Raw genomic sequence first — 21,891 nt, forward strand, 5'->3', positions numbered from 1 at the left:
TGGCCACATCCACTGCATCTGCAGGACCAGGGTCCAATTTGACATTTTGCCAATAGAGCACACGTGGGGCTCAATCAGAGGTATCATGCATCTGGGCTGAGGGTTCCAGGGGGCGTTGGGTTTGAAATCAGTATTAAAAGATTTCGGATCTGCTACATTCCAAACCTGGATAGGGATTACACTCTGGTTTGAGGCAGAGGATGCGGAACAGCTCTGTGGTTGCCTTCGTGAACCCATTACTCAAGAATGAGCGAAATAGGAAGAGTGGTCAAAGTCCACAGTACGAGAAGATGAAGCATTTCTTACAGCATTATCACCCAAATGCAGATGCTACATTTTGGACGGCACTGACAGGGTACTGCACCGAGGACACATAGGTCGGCCTGCGGGATCATCCCAGCAGGCCCTGAAGTATGACATCCATACATATGCTTCCACTGTTGTTTTTGTAGACACAGAAGCTCTGGGAAGAACTGGTAACATTGGGACATTCCCATGGCAGTAGAAAGTACAAGCGCACTCTCTGTTGGCTGTTTTGGAGACACTTCAAAATGACATACAGAAGAATGCAGAGCTGAAAACCTATAGAAGCTTCATTTCCACTAGAGGAAGTGCCCTGCGCCCTTTCAGAATTGTGAGATAAATGTAATAAAAAGAGGATCAACTAACTGAAACAGTATGGTGTGTTCATCACAACAAAGACAACACCAGGATTTAGAGATATACCAGACAACACACACAGGAACAGGGCATGGCATCAAGGTCTAGGGAAAATTGTCCTCACAGAAATACCTTGGAAATGCGTACACCAAAAAGTCTAAAGTTTGCACTTATCCACGCCCAATTTGTCTATATTAGATACATGATATTACCTGAACTATAGGGTAAAAGAAGTATAGTAAAAGAAACAGGAAGTACCATTTTCAGTTCCAAAGAGATTGAAGGCCCAAAAAATAAGCTTTCAAACAACTAGACGGCAAAACGTTACCAGAGCAAGCTCTGAAAATGGAGGTGAGGAAAACAATGATGAACCACAGTGCCTCAGAATCACAAAAGGCAGAATACCAGAAAAGGGGAAGAGAAACTCTAAAGAAGAAACCAATAGTATAAGAAAACACAATGGATGAGATAAAAACTGGGCTAAAGTCAATCCTAAGCAGACTAATTAATGCAGAAGGAATCGTGAATGGCTTAGAGGACGGGGGAACAGAAATCCCTCCATCAGAAGAAGACACAGAAAAGCGAGTGCAAACCAACGCTATCATCACTGTCGAATCCTGGGTTAAGACCAAGCAGGTAAGAATAGGACTCATAGGATTCCCAAATGGAAAGCAATTGATAAACTAGTACATTCTGAAAAGGAATTTGTAGAAAAATCAGAATGAAACTTGCTGAAATCCAAGAAAGTATCATCTATACGAATTCAGGAAGTACACAGCGTCCAAAAGAGGTGGAATACCAATAGACCAACAAGAAGCAGTAGAATTCAAATAAACAAATTTCATGATCATCCCAGTGATGTAAAATTCACCTCGAGGAAAGAAACTTAGTCACAAAAGTACCTCCAGAGGGGGTTCAGCTGATATCTCGGCAGAAAATTTGCAACAAGGGGAGGAGTGCCAGGACATAGACCATATCCTGAATGAGAAAAAGCTGCAATCTAGGGTAGCCTATGCCAAATGACCGCCATTTACAACAACGGCAGAGCTAGGGAAATTCACTGACCGGCAAACCTTAAAAGAATTCAGCAGTTTGAGACTGATCCTAAAACAAAAATTGAGAATCCTACCCTGAGTAGAAAAGTAGCAAGATGAAATGGAAATAACAAAACCATTATTGCAAATGCAAGAAGAGCCTGAGTTGCAAAGAAGTAAGAAGAAGAAGGCAAGGAGGACATCAAAATCCTAAAGATGGGAGAGGGTAGCAGGAAATCATAGGTGATTTTAAGCACTATCTTAAGTGAATCAGCTTACATGACTGTCTGTCTGAAGCAAAAGGAGGGATGCATGGCCTAATGTGTTTGCAAAATAAACAATCAGACAAACAGACATACACCAAAAGGTTACAGTTGTCTGACATATACCAAACAACCATGATTATTCAAGACAAAATACTCAAAGTGATGTCAAGTTTCATTCAGCACGCATCGACCTATTATCGCTGTTAGCATGTACTCAACACACTTGTATTCAGAAAACAGACGCGTGCATTAATATTCATAGATACTGATCCAGAAGTGCACATCGTGAGCCAACCCAAATGACGGTTTTGAATAAGAGTGGGTCATAGAACGGGATATAGTCTTAGAAGTCTTCAAACAGGATGAACGAATGCCTTATTCTACCCGACGTAGAGAAGAAATGGCATAAGCCTATAACAAAGACAAGTAGCTCTGCAAAACTGAACTAAGTGTAAAAGAGACAGACTGGAAAGTGCACGTTGGGATTGGTTTCATTTCTAGGAATTTCAGCCCCCATGAAACAAATGGATCCATGTTCTGAGAGTGTGGGTGTTTCAGCAGAAAGCAACAGAAGGATATGTAATCTGGGTGAATGGATATTACACAAACATGAGTTTCCTTGAGTGGGTGTCTGTGTAATGTGAACTGTTAGAAAGTTTAAATAGGTGTGAATCCATAAACTGAACATGGACACACTTCCCTCAGTTTGTACTGTGTATATAGATTTGAAAAAAAGGAAACAGGGAAGAGAAAAGGAAAATTGGACCCTTGTGGATAGAATCACATTTCCCTTAGGAAACTCTCGTCTAATGCAGCATCACCTCCAACACTGACTTGATGCATCAACCACTGTGGATGGCAGTTACCGGTTGGATTCCAGGTGGAATGTTGGTGTGTATCACGAGGCTTGTTGCGGCTGGTGGATCGAAGGTAACTGGACAGAATTCTGTGGGTGGATCAGTTTGATGGTGGGTCTGCTGCCCTATGTGGAGATTGGCTTAGGTCTTTTGTTCGGGAAGCTGAGTAAGTTCGAGATACTGCTGCTGCCCAAAGACCTGAGTTCACGGGTCAGTTTCCAGAATCTGAAAGGGCAGACAGTGGAAGATCTGCCTGTCATCAGCTTACTGGTTAGGCTCCGAAGTATCTTCAGACTTGCCCATTCCTGTTGACGTCGACTTTATGGGAGACACGAAGAGAAGCTGGCAGAAACACTGGCTGCATGGATTGAGGAGATGTGCGGACACATTGATGAAAGTTGTTCTGCCACAGTGGAGAATATCGGCATGGAGACATCTCTAGAGAATACCAGGCTCGAAAGACTTTCATGAGACCTACTGAACCTCGCTGATACTGGCAGAAACATACGGAGAGTCAACGTGCCCTTGAGAAAGTTACTCGATTCTCTGCTCCAAGAACGGGTCCAAGATTCCTGACGTCTAAAAGAGAAGAGATGGCAGAGATGATAAAGCGCTCATATTCTTGGAAGAGGTCGTGAGAATCCACACACCCAAATAGGCATTTATGAATCATTCAGACCGAAATGCACCAAGCACAGGTAAGCCTATTCCCACGTTTGTGCCTAGCTATCAATCACATGCTCTTCCCTCCACTCCACTCAGGCATCCATTTCAAAGGATCAGAACCTGAGCTGCAATGAATCCAGGAGGAGGAGAGCAAGCCCCTACTAGATTCAGAGTTCCTCCTCATTCACACGCGGTGAACAACTGTGAACTCCTTAATATTCAAATACTCTCGATTGAAATAGATAGGAATTGAATACTTAGCTCACACAAAGAAATGATGACCTTCCCCTAGATTAAGGAAATGCTGGGGTTATGTATTCTTTGGGCTGAAAGGAGTGTGGGAAGTGAGGGGAATCTTTGAATGAACTTGAATATGTATTAGGCCTCAGTTTTTCAAGACACTACAGGATAATATTAGAAGTCAGATAGTGAACTGTACTGTAAAAGTCGAAAACACATTATAGACACAGGTTATGTGGACAGTCATTCACTTCCGTCAAGCCCCGGGTGCACTATATCTTGGAGGTGCAGACTTGGTTGTGTTAAATTGTTTTACCCAACATGATCGGATGATTAAGCCTTCTCAGCACTGATAGAAAAGCACCTGGTTTTCTATAGCCTAGGATATCTGCAGCAGGTTTCTCATAGTTAAATGCCTCTAATTGCTTTTTGAATCAAGCCTAAATGTGTATATTCTGTTTAGATTTTCTTGTATATTCCTAGAGAGGAATGTTATACCTTTAAATGACAACATTGCCTAGTATGTGTCATTGGGAGTAAAGGGCACCTGGTGCACAAGGGAAACAATGTTGTGGGTTATTTCATGGTTCCAATAGGTATTTCATTGTTCCTTTTGTTGTTGGAGGCTTCAAGAGAAAAGAGTTGGCATGTCCCCTTCAAACATTTGGACTGCTATTTTACATTGAGACTGTCTGTTTTTTCCTTAGAGCTGACAAAATCTTACAAAAATTGTCAAGTCTGGTTTCTAGGTTCATTTGGTTATTTTCAAAAACTAACTTCACTTTCATATAAATCCCAAAATACGTAAATCGATTCTATTAACCTTCTTAAAGACTGCAACTGTCTTATCAATATAATGTCAAAGATGGGGTCTTAGTACAAATCATCCGTCCATGGCGGTAAAGAAAAAGGAGCGAAACTAATATCCAATTTCTGTGAATTATTTGTGAAATGTGTTGATTTGTCGATGCCCAGTAGGAAGAGAACAAGTGCAAACTGCTCTCACTAGACACCATACACCAAATATTGTAAACACACACTCACCCAGCCCTTGGCACAGGACACTTGAGTAAGAGTGGTCTGTTACATCCAAAGACATGATGAGGCCTCAGAAAAACCGTAAGCAGGAAAAGGCAAAGTAGAGAATGGAAACCAGTGCAGGATCTGACCTCTGGTAAAGGAGCATCAAAGGTGAAACTCTGTTTTCCGTGGAAGCACACTCTCAAGCGGGCAGCAGGCATGGGATTGAAGGTGATGTGCTGAGTGTTAGAAGAGTGCACAGCAGAAGCTTGGCTGACAGAACTCAAAGAAATCAGTTCAAAATATCCCCACAATTGAATCTGAGACCAAGATCCGAGCTGCCAAATCTGAGCTAGCAGAGGCAGCGGAAAAAGAGGGATAGGGCTAAGGATGATTGCTCTCGCAGAACTCAGGGATCTCGAATGCATTGTGGGTTTTGGTGGGTTCTTTCAAGAGAGCAAAGGAAACTGTGAATTCAGTGAGACAGGAACAGCACTGGCACGTGAGTTTGAGTTTATCGATATGTCCTATGGCCACATCCACTGCATCTGCAGGACCAGGGTCCAATTTGACATTTTGCCAATAGAGCACACGTGGGGCTCAATCAGAGGTATCATGCATCTGGGCTGAGTGTTCCAGGGGGCGTTCGGTTTGAAATCAGTATTGAAAGATTTAGGATCTGCTACATTCCAAACCTGGATAGGGATTACACTCTGGTTTGAGGCAGAGGATGCGGAACAGCTCTGTGGTTGCCTTCGTGAACCCATTACTCAAGAATGAGCGAAATAGGAAGAGTGGTCAAAGTCCACAGTACGAGAAGATGAAGCATTTCTTACAGCATTATCACCCAAATGCAGATGCTACATTTTGGACGGCACTGACAGGGTACTGCACCGAGGACACATAGGTCGGCCTGCGGGATCATCCCAGCAGGCCCTGAAGTATGACATCCATACATATGCTTCCACTGTTGTTTTTGTAGACACAGAAGCTCTGGGAAGAACTGGTAACATTGGGACATTCCCATGGCAGTAGAAAGTACAAGCGCACTCTCTGTTGGCTGTTTTGGAGACACTTCAAAATGACATACAGAAGAATGCAGAGCTGAAAACCTATAGAAGCTTCATTTCCACTAGAGGAAGTGCCCTGCGCCCTTTCAGAATTTTGAGATTAATGTAATAAAAAAGAGGATCAACTAACTGAAACAGTATGGTGTGTTCATCACAACAAAGACAACACCAGGATTTAGAGATATACCAGACAACACACACAGGAACAGGGCATGGCATCAAGGTCTAGGGAAAATTGTCCTCACAGAAATACCTTGGAAATGCGTACACCAAAAAGTCTAAAGTTTGCACTTATCCAAGCCCAATTTGTCTATATTAGATACATGATATTACCTGAACTATAGGGTAAAAGAAGTATAGTAAAAGAAACAGGAAGTACCATTTTCAGTTCCAAAGAGATTGAAGGCCCAAAAAATAAGCTTTCAAACAACTAGACGGCAAAACGTTACCAGAGCAAGCTCTGAAAATGGAGGTGAGGAAAACAATGATGAACCACAGTGCCTCAGAATCACAAAAGGCAGAATACCAGAAAAGGGGAAGAGAAACTCTAAAGAAGAAACCAATAGTATAAGAAAACACAATGGATGAGATAAAAACTGGGCTAAAGTCAATCCTAAGCAGACTAATTAATGCAGAAGGAATCGTGAATGGCTTAGAGGACGGGGGAACAGAAATCCCTACATCAGAAGAAGACACAGAAAAGCGAGTGCAAACCAACGCTAACATCACTGTTGAATCCTGGGTTAAGACCAAGCAGGTAAGAATAGGACTCATAGGATTCCCAAATGGAAAGCAATTGATAAACTAGTACATTCTGAAAAGGAATTTGTAGAAAAATCAGAATGAAACTTGCTGAAATCCAAGAAAGTATCATCTATACGAATTCAGGAAGTACACAGCGTCCAAAAGAGGTGGAATACCAATAGACCAACAAGAAGCAGTAGAATTCAAATAAACAAATTTCATGATCATCCCAGTGATGTAAAATTCACCTCGAGGAAAGAAACTTAGTCACAAAAGTACCTCCAGAGGGGGTTCAGCTGATATCTCGGCAGAAAATTTGCAACAAGGGGAGGAGTGCCAGGACATAGACCATATCCTGAATGAGAAAAAGCTGCAATCTAGGGTAGCCTATGCCAAATGACCGCCATTTACAACAACGGCAGAGCTAGGGAAATTCACTGACCGGCAAACCTTAAAAGAATTCAGCAGTTTGAGACTGATCCTAAAACAAAAATTGAGAATCCTACCCTGAGTAGAAAAGTAGCAAGATGAAATGGAAATAACAAAACCATTATTGCAAATGCAAGAAGAGCCTGAGTTGCAAAGAAGTAAGAAGAAGAAGGCAAGGAGGACATCAAAATCCTAAAGATGGGAGAGGGTAGCAGGAAATCATAGGTGATTTTAAGCACTATCTTAAGTGAATCAGCTTACATGACTGTCTGTCTGAAGCAAAAGGAGGGATGCATGGCCTAATGTGTTTGCAAAATAAACAATCAGACAAACAGACATACACCAAAAGGTTACAGTTGTCTGACATATACCAAACAACCATGATTATTCAAGACAAAATACTCAAAGTGATGTCAAGTTTCATTCAGCACGCATCGACCTATTATCGCTGTTAGCATGTACTCAACACACTTGTATTCAGAAAACAGACGCGTGCATTAATATTCATAGATACTGATCCAGAAGTGCACATCGTGAGCCAACCCAAAGGACGGTTTTGAATAAGAGTGGGTCATAGAACGGGATATAGTCTTAGAAGTCTTCAAACAGGATGAACGAATGCCTTATTCTACCCGACGTAGAGAAGAAATGGCATAAGCCTATAACAAAGACAAGTAGCTCTGCAAAACTGAACTAAGTGTAAAAGAGACAGACTGGAAAGTGCACGTTGGGATTGGTTTCATTTCTAGGAATTTCAGCCCCCATGAAACAAATGGATCCATGTTCTGAGAGTGTGGGTGTTTCAGCAGAAAGCAACAGAAGGATATGTAATCTGGGTGAATGGATATTACACAAACATGAGTTTCCTTGAGTGGGTGTCTGTGTAATGTGAACTGTTAGAAAGTTTAAATAGGTGTGAATCCATAAACTGAACATGGACACACTTCCCTCAGTTTGTACTGTGTATATAGATTTGAAAAAAAGGAAACAGGGAAGAGAAAAGGAAAATTGGACCCTTGTGGATAGAATCACATTTCCCTTAGGAAACTCTCGTCTAATGCAGCATCACCTCCAACACTGACTTGATGCATCAACCACTGTGGATGGCAGTTACCGGTTGGATTCCAGGTGGAATGTTGGTGTGTATCACGAGGCTTGTTGCGGCTGGTGGATCCAAGGTAACTGGACAGAATTCTGTGGGTGGATCAGTTTGATGGTGGGTCTGCTGCCCTATGTGGAGATTGGCTTAGGTCTTTTGTTCGGGAAGCTGAGTAAGTTCGAGATACTGCTGCTGCCCAAAGACCTGAGTTCACGGGTCAGTTTCCAGAATCTGAAAGGGCAGACAGTGGAAGATCTGCCTGTCATCAGCTTACTGGTTAGGCTCCGAAGTATCTTCAGACTTGCCCATTCCTGTTGACGTCGACTTTATGGGAGACACGAAGAGAAGCTGGCAGAAACACTGGCTGCATGGATTGAGGAGATGTGCGGACACATTGATGAAAGTTGTTCTGCCACAGTGGAGAATATCGGCATGGAGACATCTCTAGAGAATACCAGGCTCGAAAGACTTTCATGAGACCTACTGAACCTCGCTGATACTGGCAGAAACATACGGAGAGTCAACGTGCCCTTGAGAAAGTTACTCGATTCTCTGCTCCAAGAACGGGTCCAAGATTCCTGACGTCTAAAAGAGAAGAGATGGCAGAGATGATAAAGCGCTCATATTCTTGGAAGAGGTCGTGAGAATCCACACACCCAAATAGGCATTTATGAATCATTCAGACCGAAATGCACCAAGCACAGGTAAGCCTATTCCCACGTTTGTGCCTAGCTATCAATCACATGCTCTTCCCTCCACTCCACTCAGGCATCCATTTCAAAGGATCAGAACCTGAGCTGCAATGAATCCAGGAGGAGGAGAGCAAGCCCCTACTAGATTCAGAGTTCCTCCTCATTCACACGCGGTGAACAACTGTGAACTCCTTAATATTCAAATACTCTCGATTGAAATAGATAGGAATTGAATACTTAGCTCACACAAAGAAATGATGACCTTCCCCTAGATTAAGGAAATGCTGGGGTTATGTATTCTTTGGGCTGAAAGGAGTGTGGGAAGTGAGGGGAATCTTTGAATGAACTTGAATATGTATTAGGCCTCAGTTTTTCAAGACACTACAGGATAATATTAGAAGTCCGATAGTGAACTGTACTGTAAAAGTCGAAAACACATTATAGACACAGGTTATGTGGACAGTCATTCTCTTCCGTCAAGCCCCGGGTGCACTATATCTTGGAGGTGCAGACTTGGTTGTGTTAAATTGTTTTACCCAACATGATCGGATGATTAAGCCTTCTCAGCACTGATAGAAAAGCACCTGGTTTTCTATAGCCTAGGATATCTGCAGCAGGTTTCTCATAGTTAAATGCCTCTAATTGCTTTTTGAATCAAGCCTAAATGTGTATATTCTGTTTAGATTTTCTTGTATATTCCTAGAGAGGAATGTTATACCTTTAAATGACAACATTGCCTAGTATGTGTCATTGGGAGTAAAGGGCACCTGGTGCACAAGGGAAACAATGTTGTGGGTTATTTCATGGTTCCAATAGGTATTTCATTGTTCCTTTTGTTGTTGGAGGCTTCAAGAGAAAAGAGTTGGCATGTCCCCTTCAAACATTTGGACTGCTATTTTACATTGAGACTGTCTGTTTTTTCCTTAGAGCTGACAAAATTTACAAAAATTGTCAAATCTGGTTTCTAGGTTCATTTGGTTATTTTCAAAAACTAACTTCACTTTCATATAAATCCCAAAATACGTAAATCGATTCTATTAACCTTCTTAAAGACTGCAACTGTCTTATCAATATAATGTCAAAGCTGGAGTCTTAGGACAAATCATCCGTCCATGGCGGTAAAGAAAAAGGAGCGAAACTAATATCCAATTTCTGTGAATTATTTGTGAAATGTGTTGATTTGTCGATGCCCAGTAGGAAGAGAACAAGAGCAAACTGCTCTCACTAGACACCATACACCAAATATTGTAAACACACACTCACCCAGCCCTTGGCACAGGACACTTGAGTAAGAGTGGTCTGTTACATCCAAAGACATGATGAGGCCTCAGAAAAACCGTAAGCAGGAAAAGGCAAAGTAGAGAATGGAAACCAGTGCAGGATCTGACCTCTGGTAAAGGAGCATCAAAGGTGAAACTCTGTTTTCCGTGGAAGCACACTCTCAAGCGGGCAGCAGGCATGGGATTGAAGGTGATGTGCTGAGTGTTAGAAGAGTGCACAGCAGAAGCTTGGCTGACAGAACTCAAAGAAATCAGTTCAAAATATCCCCACAATTGAATCTGAGACCAAGATCCGAGCTGCCAAATCTGAGCTAGCAGAGGCAGCGGAAAAAGAGGGATAGGGCTAAGGATGATTGCTCTCGCAGAACTCAGGGATCTCGAATGCATTGTGGGTTTTGGTGGGTTCTTTCAAGAGAGCAAAGGAAACTGTGAATTCAGTGAGACAGGAACAGCACTGGCACGTGAGTTTGAGTTTATCGATATGTCCTATGGCCACATCCACTGCATCTGCAGGACCAGGGTCCAATTTGACATTTTGCCAATAGAGCACACGTGGGGCTCAATCAGAGGTATCATGCATCTGGACTGAGGGTTCCAGGGGGCGTTCGGTTTGAAATCAGTATTGAAAGATTTAGGATCTGCTACATTCCAAACCTGGATAGGGATTACACTCTGGTTTGAGGCAGAGGATGCGGAACAGCTCTGTGGTTGCCTTCGTGAACCCATTACTCAAGAATGAGCGAAATAGGAAGAGTGGTCAAAGTCCACAGTACGAGAAGATGAAGCATTTCTTACAGCATTATCACCCAAATGCAGATGCTACATTTTGGACGGCACTGACAGGGTACTGCACCGAGGACACATAGGTCGGCCTGCGGGATCATCCCAGCAGGCCCTGAAGTATGACATCCATACATATGCTTCCACTGTTGTTTTTGTAGACACAGAAGCTCTGGGAAGAACTGGTAACATTGGGACATTCCCATGGCAGTAGAAAGTACAAGCGCACTCTCTTTTGGCTGTTTTGGAGACACTTCAAAATGACATACAGAAGAATGCAGAGCTGAAAACCTATAGAAGCTTCATTTCCACTAGAGGAAGTGCCCTGCGCCCTTTCAGAATTGTGAGATTAATGTAATAAAAAAGAGGATCAACTAACTGAAACAGTATGGTGTGTTCATCACAACAAAGACAACACCAGGATTTAGAGATATACCAGACAACACACACAGGAACAGGGCATGGCATCAAGGTCTAGGGAAAATTGTCCTCACAGAAATACCTTGGAAATGCGTACACCAAAAAGTCTAAAGTTTGAACTTATCCAAGCCCAATTTGTCTATATTAGATACATGATATTACCTGAACTATAGGGTAAAAGAAGTATAGTAAAAGAAACAGGAAGTACCATTTTCAGTTCCAAAGAGATTGAAGGCCCAAAAAATAAGCTTTCAAACAACTAGACGGCAAAACGTTACCAGAGCAAGCTCTGAAAATGGAGGTGAGGAAAACAATGATGAACCACAGTGCCTCAGAATCACAAAAGGCAGAATACCAGAAAAGGGGAAGAGAAACTCTAAAGAAGAAACCAATAGTATAAGAAAACACAATGGATGAGATAAAAACTGGGCTAAAGTCAATCCTAAGCAGACTAATTAATGCAGAAGGAATCGTGAATGGCTTAGAGGACAGGGGAACAGAAATCCCTCCATCAGAAGAAGACACAGAAAAGCGAGTGCAAACCAACGCTAACATCACTGTTGAATCCTGGGTTAAGACCAAGCAGGTAAGAATAGGACTCATAGGATTCCCAAATGGAAAGCAATTGATAAACTAGTACATTCTGAAAAGGAATTTGTAGAAAAATCAGAATGAAACTTGCTGAAATCCAAGAAAGTATCATCTATACGAATTCAGGAAGTACACAGCGTCCAAAAGAGGTGGAATACCAATAGACCAACAAGAAGCAGTAGAATTCAAATAAACAAATTTCATGATCATCCCAGTGATGTAAAATTCACCTCGAGGAAAGAAACTTAGTCACAAAAGTACCTCCAGAGGGGGTTCAGCTGATATCTCGGCAGAAAATTTGCAACAAGGGGAGGAGTGCCAGGACATAGACCATATCCTGAATGAGAAAAAGCTGCAATCTAGGGTAGCCTATGCCAAATGACCGCCATTTACAACAACGGCAGAGCTAGGGAAATTCACTGACCGGCAAACCTTAAAAGAATTCAGCAGTTTGAGACTGATCCTAAAACAAAAATTGAGAATCCTACCCTGAGTAGAAAAGTAGCAAGATGAAATGGAAATAACAAAACCATTATTGCAAATGCAAGAAGAGCCTGAGTTGCAAAGAAGTAAGAAGAAGAAGGCAAGGAGGACATCAAAATCCTAAAGATGGGAGAGGGTAGCAGGAAATCATAGGTGATTTTAAGCACTATCTTAAGTGAATCAGCTTACATGACTGTCTGTCTGAAGCAAAAGGAGGGATGCATGGCCTAATGTGTTTGCAAAATAAACAATCAGACAAACAGACATACACCAAAAGGTTACAGTTGTCTGACATATACCAAACAACCATGATTATTCAAGACAAAATACTCAAAGTGATGTCAAGTTTCATTCAGCACGCATCGACCTATTATCGCTGTTAGCATGTACTCAACACACTTGTATTCAGAAAACAGACGCGTGCATTAGTATTCATAGATACTGATCCAGAAGTGCACATCGTGAGCCAACCCAAAGGACGGTTTTGAATAAGAGTGGGTCATAGAACGGGATATAGTCTTAGAAGTCTTCAAACAGGATGAAGGAATGCCTTATTCTACCCTACGCAGAGAAGAAATGGCATAAGCCTATAACAAAGACAAGTAGCTCTGCAAAACTGAACTAAGTGTAAAAGAGACAGACTGGAAAGTGCACGTTGGGATTGGTTTCATTTCTAGGAATTTCAGCCCCCATGAAACAAATGGATCCATGTTCTGAGAGTGTGGGTGTTTCAGCAGAAAGCAACAGAAGGATATGTAATCTGGGTGAATGGATATTACACAAACATGAGTTTCCTTGAGTGGGTGTCTGTGTAATGTGAACTGTTAGAAAGTTTAAATAGGTGTGAATCCATAAACTGAACATGGACACACTTCCCTCAGTTTGTACTGTGTATATAGATTTGAAAAAAAGGAAACAGGGAAGAGAAAAGGAAAATTGGACCCTTGTGGATAGAATCACATTTCCCTTAGGAAACTCTCGTCTAATGCAGCATCACCTCCAACACTGACTTGATGCATCAACCACTGTGGATGGCAGTTACCGGTTGGATTCCAGGTGGAATGTTGGTGTGTATCACGAGGCTTGTTGCGGCTGGTGGATCCAAGGTAACTGGACAGAATTCTGTGGGTGGATCAGTTTGATGGTGGGTCTGCTGCCCTATGTGGAGATTGGCTTAGGTCTTTTGTTCGGGAAGCTGAGTAAGTTCGAGATACTGCTGCTGCCCAAAGACCTGAGTTCACGGGTCAGTTTCCAGAATCTGAAAGGGCAGACAGTGGAAGATCTGCCTGTCATCAGCTTACTGGTTAGGCTCCGAAGTATCTTCAGACTTGCCCATTCCTGTTGACGTCGACTTTATGGGAGACACGAAGAGAAGCTGGCAGAAACACTGGCTGCATGGATTGAGGAGATGTGCGGACACATTGATGAAAGTTGTTCTGCCACAGTGGAGAATATCGGCATGGAGACATCTCTAGAGAATACCAGGCTCGAAAGACTTTCATGAGACCTACTGAACCTCGCTGATACTGGCAGAAACATACGGAGAGTCAACGTGCCCTTGAGAAAGTTACTCGATTCTCTGCTCCAAGAACGGGTCCAAGATTCCTGACGTCTAAAAGAGAAGAGATGGCAGAGATGATAAAGCGCTCATATTCTTGGAAGAGGTCGTGAGAATCCACACACCCAAATAGGCATTTATGAATCATTCAGACCGAAATGCACCAAGCACAGGTAAGCCTATTCCCACGTTTGTGCCTAGCTATCAATCACATGCTCTTCCCTCCACTCCACTCAGGCATCCATTTCAAAGGATCAGAACCTGAGCTGCAATGAATCCAGGAGGAGGAGAGCAAGCCCCTACTAGATTCAGAGTTCCTCCTCATTCACACGCGGTGAACAACTGTGAACTCCTTAATATTCAAATACTCTCGATTGAAATAGATAGGAATTGAATACTTAGCTCACACAAAGAAATGATGACCTTCCCCTAGATTAAGGAAATGCTGGGGTTATGTATTCTTTGGGCTGAAAGGAGTGTGGGAAGTGAGGGGAATCTTTGAATGAACTTGAATATGTATTAGGCCTCAGTTTTTCAAGACACTACAGGATAATATTAGAAGTCCGATAGTGAACTGTACTGTAAAAGTCGAAAACACATTATAGACACAGGTTATGTGGACAGTCATTCACTTCCGTCAAGCCCCGGGTGCACTATATCTTGGAGGTGCAGACTTGGTTGTGTTAAATTGTTTTACCCAACATGATCGGATGATTAAGCCTTCTCAGCACTGATAGAAAAGCACCTGGTTTTCTATAGCCTAGGATATCTGCAGCAGGTTTCTCATAGTTAAATGCCTCTAATTGCTTTTTGAATCAAGCCTAAATGTGTATATTCTGTTTAGATTTTCTTGTATATTCCTAGAGAGGAATGTTATACCTTTAAATGACAACATTGCCTAGTATGTGTCATTGGGAGTAAAGGGCACCTGGTGCACAAGGGAAACAATGTTGTGGGTTATTTCATGGTTCCAATAGGTATTTCATTGTTCCTTTTGTTGTTGGAGGCTTCAAGAGAAAAGAGTTGGCATGTCCCCTTCAAACATTTGGACTGCTATTTTACATTGAGACTGTCTGTTTTTTCCTTAGAGCTGACAAAATCTTACAAAAATTGTCAAGTCTGGTTTCTAGGTTCATTTGGTTATTTTCGAAAACTAACTTCACTTTCATATAAATCCCAAAATACGTAAATCGATTCTATTAACCTTCTTAAAGACTGCAACTGTCTTATCAATATAATGTCAAAGCTGGAGTCTTAGGACAAATCATCCGTCCATGGCGGTAAAGAAAAAGGAGCGAAACTAATATCCAATTTCTGTGAATTATTTGTGAAATGTGTTGATTTGTCGATGCCCAGTAGGAAGAGAACAAGTGCAAACTGCTCTCACTAGACACCATACACCAAATATTGTAAACACACACTCACCCAGCCCTTGGCACAGGACACTTGAGTAAGAGTGGTCTGTTACATCCAAAGACATGATGAGGCCTCAGAAAAACCGTAAGCAGGAAAAGGCAAAGTAGAGAATGGAAACCAGTGCAGGATCTGACCTCTGGTAAAGGAGCATCAAAGGTGAAACTCTGTTTTCCGTGGAAGCACACTCTCAAGCGGGCAGCAGGCATGGGATTGAAGGTGATGTGCTGAGTGTTAGAAGAGTGCACAGCAGAAGCTTGGCTGACAGAACTCAAAGAAATCAGTTCAAAATATCCCCACAATTGAATCTGAGACCAAGATCCGAGCTGCCAAATCTGAGCTAGCAGAGGCAGCGGAAAAAGAGGGATAGGGCTAAGGATGATTGCTCTCGCAGAACTCAGGGATCTCGAATGCATTGTGGGTTTTGGTGGGTTCTTTCAAGAGAGCAAAGGAAACTGTGAATTCAGTGAGACAGGAACAGCACTGGCACGTGAGTTTGAGTTTATCGATATGTCCTATGGCCACATCCACTGCATCTGCAGGACCAGGGTCCAATTTGACATTTTGCCAATAGAGCACACGTGGGGCTCAATCAGAGGTATCATGCATCTGGACTGAGGGTTCCAGGAGGCGTTGGGTTTGAAATCAGTATTAAAAGATTTAGGATCTGCTACATTCCAAACCTGGATAGGGATTACACTCTGGTTTGAGGCAGAGGATGCGGAACAGCTCTGTGGTTGCCTTCGTGAACCCATTACTCAAGAATGAGCGAAATAGGAAGAGTGGTCAAAGTCCACAGTACGAGAAGATGAAGCATTTCTTACAGCATTATCACCCAAATGCAGATGCTACATTTTGGACGGCACTGACAGGGTACTGCACCGAGGACACATAGGTCGGCCTGCGGGATCATCCCAGCAGGCCCTGAAGTATGACATCCATACATATGCTTCCACTGTTGTTTTTGTAGACACAGAAGCTCTGGGAAGAACTGGTAACATTGGGACATTCCCATGGCAGTAGAAAGTACAAGCGCACTCTCTGTTGGCTGTTTTGGAGACACTTCAAAATGACATACAGAAGAATGCAGAGCTGAAAACCTATAGAAGCTTCATTTCCACTAGAGGAAGTGCCCTGCGCCCTTTCAGAATTGTGAGATAAATGTAATAAAAAAGAGGATCAACTAACTGAAACAGTATGGTGTGTTCATCACAACAAAGACAACACCAGGATTTAGAGATATACCAGACAACACACACAGGAACAGGGCATGGCATCAAGGTCTAGGGAAAATTGTCCTCACAGAAATACCTTGGAAATGCGTACACCAAAAAGTCTAAAGTTTGCACTTATCCAAGCCCAATTTGTCTATATTAGATACATGATATTACCTGAACTATAGGGTAAAAGAAGTATAGTAAAAGAAACAGGAAGTACCATTTTCAGTTCCAAAGAGATTGAAGGCCCAAAAAATAAGCTTTCAAACAACTAGACGGCAAAACGTTACCAGAGCAAGCTCTGAAAATGGAGGTGAGGAAAACAATGATGAACCACAGTGCCTCAGAATCACAAAAGGCAGAATACCAGAAAAGGGGAAGAGAAACTCTAAAGAAGAAACCAATAGTATAAGAAAACACAATGGATGAGATAAAAACTGGGCTAAAGTCAATCCTAAGCAGACTAATTAATGCAGAAGGAATCGTGAATGGCTTAGAGGACGGGGGAACAGAAATCCCTCCATCAGAAGAAGACACAGAAAAGCGAGTGCAAACCAACGCTAACATCACTGTTGAATCCTGGGTTAAGACCAAGCAGGTAAGAATAGGACTCATAGGATTCAAAAATGGAAAGCAATTGATAAACTAGTACATTCTGAAAAGGAATTTGTAGAAAAATCAGAATGAAACTTGCTGAAATCCAAGAAAGTATCATCTATACGAATTCAGGAAGTACACAGCGTCCAAAAGAGGTGGAATACCAATAGACCAACAAGAAGCAGTAGAATTCAAATAAACAAATTTCATGATCATCCCAGTGATGTAAAATTCACCTCGAGGAAAGAAACTTAGTCACAAAAGTACCTCCAGAGGGGGTTCAGCTGATATCTCGGCAGAAAATTTGCAACAAGGGGAGGAGTGCCAGGACATAGACCATATCCTGAATGAGAAAAAGCTGCAATCTAGGGTAGCCTATGCCAAATGACCGCCATTTACAACAACGGCAGAGCTAGGGAAATTCACTGACCGGCAAACCTTAAAAGAATTCAGCAGTTTGAGACTGATCCTAAAACAAAAATTGAGAATCCTACCCTGAGTAGAAAAGTAGCAAGATGAAATGGAAATAACAAAACCATTATTGCAAATGCAAGAAGAGCCTGAGTTGCAAAGAAGTAAGAAGAAGAAGGCAAGGAGGACATCAAAATCCTAAAGATGGGAGAGGGTAGCAGGAAATCATAGGTGATTTTAAGCACTATCTTAAGTGAATCAGCTTACATGACTGTCTGTCTGAAGCAAAAGGAGGGATGCATGGCCTAATGTGTTTGCAAAATAAACAATCAGACAAACAGACATACACCAAAAGGTTACAGTTGTCTGACATATACCAAACAGCCATGATTATTCAAGACAAAATACTCAAAGTGATGTCAAGTTTCATTCAGCACGCATCGACCTATTATCGCTGTTAGCATGTACTCAACACACTTGTATTCAGAAAACAGACGCGTGCATTAGTATTCATAGATACTGATCCAGAAGTGCACATCGTGAGCCAACCCAAAGGACGGTTTTGAATAAGAGTGGGTCATAGAACGGGATATAGTCTTCGAAGTCTTCAAACAGGATGAACGAATGCCTTATTCTACCCTACGCAGAGAAGAAATGGCATAAGCCTATAACAAAGACAAGTAGCTCTGCAAAACTGAACTAAGTGTAAAAGAGACAGACTGGAAAGTGCACGTTGGGATTGGTTTCATTTCTAGGAATTTCAGCCCCCATGAAACAAATGGATCCATGTTCTGAGAGTGTGGGTGTTTCAGCAGAAAGCAACAGAAGGATATGTAATCTGGGTGAATGGATATTACACAAACATGAGTTTCCTTGAGTGGGTGTCTGTGTAATGTGAACTGTTAGAAAGTTTAAATAGGTGTGAATCCATAAACTGAACATGGACACACTTCCCTCAGTTTGTACTGTGTATATAGATTTGAAAAAAAGGAAACAGGGAAGAGAAAAGGAAAATTGGACCCTTGTGGATAGAATCACATTTCCCTTAGGAAACTCTCGTCTAATGCAGCATCACCTCCAACACTGACTTGATGCATCAACCACTGTGGATGGCAGTTACCGGTTGGATTCCAGGTGGAATGTTGGTGTGTATCACGAGGCTTGTTGCGGCTGGTGGATCGAAGGTAACTGGACAGAATTCTGTGGGTGGATCAGTTTGATGGTGGGTCTGCTGCCCTATGTGGAGATTGGCTTAGGTCTTTTTTTCGGGAAGCTGAGTAAGTTCGAGATACTGCTGCTGCCCAAAGACCTGAGTTCACGGGTCAGTTTCCAGAATCTGAAAGGGCAGACAGTGGAAGATCTGCCTGTCATCAGCTTACTGGTTAGGCTCCGAAGTATCTTCAGACTTGCCCATTCCTGTTGACGTGGACTTTATGGGAGACACGAAGAGAAGCTGGCAGAAACACTGGCTGCATGGATTGAGGAGATGTGCGGACACATTGATGAAAGTTGTTCTGCCACAGTGGAGAATATCGGCATGGAGACATCTCTAGAGAATACCAGGCTCGAAAGGCTTTCATGAGACCTACTGAACCTCGCTGATACTGGCAGAAACATACGGAGAGTCAACGTGCCCTTGAGAAAGTTACTCGATTCTCTGCTCCAAGAACGGGTCCAAGATTCCTGACGTCTAAAAGAGAAGAGATGGCAGAGATGATAAAGCGCTCATATTCTTGGAAGAGGTCGTGAGAATCCACACACCCAAATAGGCATTTATGAATCATTCAGACCGAAATGCACCAAGCACAGGTAAGCCTATTCCCACGTTTGTGCCTAGCTATCAATCACATGCTCTTCCCTCCACTCCACTCAGGCATCCATTTCAAAGGATCAGAACCTGAGCTGCAATGAATCCAGGAGGAGGAGAGCAAGCCCCTACTAGATTCAGAGTTCCTCCTCATTCACACGCGGTGAACAACTGTGAACTCCTTAATATTCAAATACTCTCGATTGAAATAGATAGGAATTGAATACTTAGCTCACACAAAGAAATGATGACCTTCCCCTAGATTAAGGAAATGCTGGGGTTATGTATTCTTTGGGCTGAAAGGAGTGTGGGAAGTGAGGGGAATCTTTGAATGAACTTGAATATGTATTAGGCCTCAGTTTTTCAAGACACTACAGGATAATATTAGAAGTCCGATAGTGAACTGTACTGTAAAAGTCGAAAACACATTATAGACACAGGTTATGTGGACAGTCATTCACTTCCGTCAAGCCCCGGGTGCACTATATCTTGGAGGTGCAGACTTGGTTGTGTTAAATTGTTTTACCCAACATGATCGGATGATTAAGCCTTCTCAGCACTGATAGAAAAGCACCTGGTTTTCTATAGCCTAGGATATCTGCAGCAGGTTTCTCATAGTTAAATGCCTCTAATTGCTTTTTGAATCAAGCCTAAATGTGTATATTCTGTTTAGATTTTCTTGTATATTCCTAGAGAGGAATGTTATACCTTTAAATGACAACATTGCCTAGTATGTGTCATTGGGAGTAAAGGGCACCTGGTGCACAAGGGAAACAATGTTGTGGGTTATTTCATGGTTCCAATAGGTATTTCATTGTTCCTTTTGTTGTTGGAGGCTTCAAGAGAAAAGAGTTGGCATGTCCCCTTCAAACATTTGGACTGCTATTTTACATTGAGACTGTCTGTTTTTTCCTTAGAGCTGACAAAATCTTACAAAAATTGTCAAGTCTGGTTTCTAGGTTCATTTGGTTATTTTCGAAAACTAACTTCACTTTCATATAAATCCCAAAATACGTAAATCGATTCTATTAACCTTCTTAAAGACTGCAACTGTCTTATCAATATAATGTCAAAGCTGGAGTCTTAGGACAAATCATCCGTCCATGGCGGTAAAGAAAAAGGAGCGAAACTAATATCCAATTTCTGTGAATTATTTGTGAAATGTGTTGATTTGTCGATGCCCAGTAGGAAGAGAACAAGTGCAAACTGCTCTCACTAGACACCATACACCAAATATTGTAAACACACACTCACCCAGCCCTTGGCACAGGACACTTGAGTAAGAGTGGTCTGTTACATCCAAAGACATGATGAGGCCTCAGAAAAACCGTAAGCAGGAAAAGGCAAAGTAGAGAATGGAAACCAGTGCAGGATCTGACCTCTGGTAAAGGAGCATCAAAGGTGAAACTCTGTTTTCCGTGGAAGCACACTCTCAAGCGGGCAGCAGGCATGGGATTGAAGGTGATGTGCTGAGTGTTAGAAGAGTGCACAGCAGAAGCTTGGCTGACAGAACTCAAAGAAATCAGTTCAAAATATCCCCACAATTGAATCTGAGACCAAGATCCGAGCTGCCAAATCTGAGCTAGCAGAGGCAGCGGAAAAAGAGGGATAGGGCTAAGGATGATTGCTCTCGCAGAACTCAGGGATCTCGAATGCATTGTGGGTTTTGGTGGGTTCTTTCAAGAGAGCAAAGGAAACTGTGAATTCAGTGAGACAGGAACAGCACTGGCACGTGAGTTTGAGTTTATCGATATGTCCTATGGCCACATCCACTGCATCTGCAGGACCAGGGTCCAATTTGACATTTTGCCAATAGAGCACACGTGGGGCTCAATCAGAGGTATCATGCTTCTGGACTGAGGGTTCCACGGGCGTTGGGTTTGAAATCAGTATTAAAAGATTTAGGATCTGCTACATTCCAAACCTGGATAGGGATTACACTCTGGTTTGAGGCAGAGGATGCGGAACAGCTCTGTGGTTGCCTTCGTGAACCCATTACTCAAGAATGAGCGAAATAGGAAGAGTGGTCAAAGTCCACAGTACGAGAAGATGAAGCATTTCTTACAGCATTATCACCCAAATGCAGATGCTACATTTTGGACGGCACTGACAGGGTACTGCACCGAGGACACATAGGTCGGCCTGCGGGATCATCCCAGCAGGCCCTGAAGTATGACATCCATACATATGCTTCCACTGTTGTTTTTGTAGACACAGAAGCTCTGGGAAGAACTGGTAACATTGGGACATTCCCATGGCAGTAGAAAGTACAAGCGCACTCTCTGTTGGCTGTTTTGGAGACACTTCAAAATGACATACAGAAGAATGCAGAGCTGAAAACCTATAGAAGCTTCATTTCCACTAGAGGAAGTGCCCTGCGCCCTTTCAGAATTGTGAGATTAATGTAATAAAAAAGAGGATCAACTAACTGAAACAGTATGGTGTGTTCATCACAACAAAGACAACACCAGGATTTAGAGATATACCAGACAACACACACAGGAACAGGGCATGGCATCAAGGTCTAGGGAAAATTGTCCTCACAGAAATACCTTGG

Source organism: Camelus bactrianus, chromosome 3 (assembly GCF_048773025.1).
Source record: "Camelus bactrianus isolate YW-2024 breed Bactrian camel chromosome 3, ASM4877302v1, whole genome shotgun sequence".
NCBI classification, from domain to species: Eukaryota; Metazoa; Chordata; class Mammalia; order Artiodactyla; family Camelidae; genus Camelus; species Camelus bactrianus.